The following is a 2,500-nucleotide window of genomic DNA, read 5'->3' on the forward strand; positions in this document are numbered from 1 at the left end:
GGCACAGGGCTGGATGGGGCTTTCGTATAGCAGGGACGGTGCTGCCTCTCGCTTCGCTCGCTGTTCGCCGCTCGCCGCTCGCTCGCGCAGCCAAAAATGGCCAGTTTTGGCCCGTTTTGGCCAGTTTTTGGCCTGTTTTTGCGTTGCGCGGTGACCATCTTGAGCGGAGCAAAATGTCAGCCATCTCAGCACCCTGGAACCCCCCGGGTGGCACAGGGCTGGATGGGGCTTTCGTATAGCAGGGACGGTGATGCCTCTCGCTTCGCTCGCTGTCCGCCGCTCGCTGCTCGCTCGCGCAGCCAAAAATGGCCAGTTTTGGCCCGTTTTTGGGCCGTTTTGGCCTGTTTTTGGGCTGTTCTTGCGTCGCGCGGTGACCGTCGTGAGCGGAGCAAAATGTCAGCCATCTCAGCACCCTGGAACCCCCCGGGTGGCACAGGGCTGGATGGGGCTTTCGTATAGCAGGGACGGTGCTGCCTCTCGCTTCGCTCGCTGTCCGCCGCTCGCCGCTCGCTCGCGCAGCCAAAAATGGCCAGTTTTGTCCCGTTTTTGGGCCGTTTTGGCCTGTTTTTGGGCTGTTCTTGCGTCGCGCGGTGACCGTCGTGAGCGGAGCAAAATGTCAGCCATCTCAGCACCCTGGAACCCCCCGGGTGGCACAGGGCTGGATGGGGCTTTCGTATAGCAGGGACGGTGCTGCCTCTCGCTTCGCTCGCTGTCCGCCGCTCGCCGCTCGCTCGCGCAGCCAAAAATGGCCAGTTTTGGCCCGTTTTTGGGCCGTTTTGGCCAGTTTTTGGCCTGTTCTTGCGTCGCGCGGTGACCGTCGTGAGCGGAGCAAAATGTCAGCCATCTCAGCACCCTGGAACCCCCCGGGTGGCACAGGGCTGGATGGGGCTTTCGTATAGCAGGGACGGTGCTGCCTCTCGCTTCGCTCGCTGTTCGCCGCTCGCCGCTCGCTCGCGCAGCCAAAAATGGCCAGTTTTGGCCCGTTTTGGCCAGTTTTTGGCCTGTTTTTGCGTTGCGCGGTGACCATCTTGAGCGGAGCAAAATGTCAGCCATCTCAGCACCCTGGAACCCCCCGGGTGGCACAGGGCTGGATGGGGCTTTCGTATAGCAGGGACGGTGATGCCTCTCGCTTCGCTCGCTGTCCGCCGCTCGCTGCTCGCTCGCGCAGCCAAAAATGGCCAGTTTTGGCCCGTTTTTGGGCCGTTTTGGCCTGTTTTTGGCCTGTTCTTGCGTCGCGCGGTGACCGTCGTGAGCGGAGCAAAATGTCAGCCATCTCAGCACCCTGGAACCCCCCGGGTGGCACAGGGCTGGATGGGGCTTTCGTATAGCAGGGACGGTGCTGCCTCTCGCTTAGCTCGCTGTCCGCCGCTCGCCGCTCGCTCGCGCAGCCAAAAATGGCCAGTTTTGTCCCGTTTTTGGGCCGTTTTGGCCTGTTTTTGGGCTGTTCTTGCGTCGCGCGGTGACCGTCGTGAGCGGAGCAAAATGTCAGCCATCTCAGCACCCTGGAACCCCCCGGGTGGCACAGGGCTGGATGGGGCTTTCGTATAGCAGGGATGGTGCTGCCTCTCGCTTCGCTCGTTGTCCGCCGCTCGCCGCTCGCTCGCGCAGCCAAAAATGGCCAGTTTTGGCCCGTTTTTGGGCCGTTTTGGCCAGTTTTTGGCCTGTTCTTGCGTCGCGCGGTGACCGTCGTGAGCGGAGCAAAATGTCAGCCATCTCAGCACCCTGGAACCCCCCGGGTGGCACAGGGCTGGATGGGGCTTTCGTATAGCAGGGACGGTGCTGCCTCTCGCTTCGCTCGCTGTCCGCCGCTCGCCGCTCGCTCGCGCAGCCAAAAATGGCCAGTTTTGGCCCGTTTTGGCCAGTTTTTGGCCTGTTTTTGCGTTGCGCGGTGACCATCTTGAGCGGAGCAAAATGTCAGCCATCTCAGCACCCTGGAACCCCCCGGGTGGCACAGGGCTGGATGGGGCTTTCGTATAGCAGGGACGGTGATGCCTCTCGCTTCGCTCGCTGTCCGCCGCTCGCTGCTCGCTCGCGCAGCCAAAAATGGCCAGTTTTGGCCCGTTTTTGGGCCGTTTTGGCCTGTTTTTGGGCTGTTCTTGCGTCGCGCGGTGACCGTCGTGAGCGGAGCAAAATGTCAGCCATCTCAGCACCCTGGAACCCCCCGGGTGGCACAGGGCTGGATGGGGCTTTCGTATAGCAGGGACGGTGCTGCCTCTCGCTTAGCTCGCTGTCCGCCGCTCTCCGCTCGCTCGCGCAGCCAAAAATGGCCAGTTTTGGCCCGTTTTTGGGCCGTTTTGGCCTGTTTTTGGGCTGTTCTTGCGTCGCGCGGTGACCGTCGTGAGCGGAGCAAAATGTCAGCCATCTCAGCACCCTGGAACCCCCCGGGTGGCACAGGGCTGGATGGGGCTTTCGTATAGCAGGGACGGTGCTGCCTCTCGCTTCGCTCGCTGTTCGCCGCTCGCTCGCGCAGCCAAAAATGGCCAGTTTTGGCCCGTTTTTG

This window comes from Musa acuminata, unplaced genomic scaffold (genome assembly GCF_036884655.1).
Source record: "Musa acuminata AAA Group cultivar baxijiao unplaced genomic scaffold, Cavendish_Baxijiao_AAA HiC_scaffold_1126, whole genome shotgun sequence".
Taxonomy (NCBI): domain Eukaryota; kingdom Viridiplantae; phylum Streptophyta; class Magnoliopsida; order Zingiberales; family Musaceae; genus Musa; species Musa acuminata.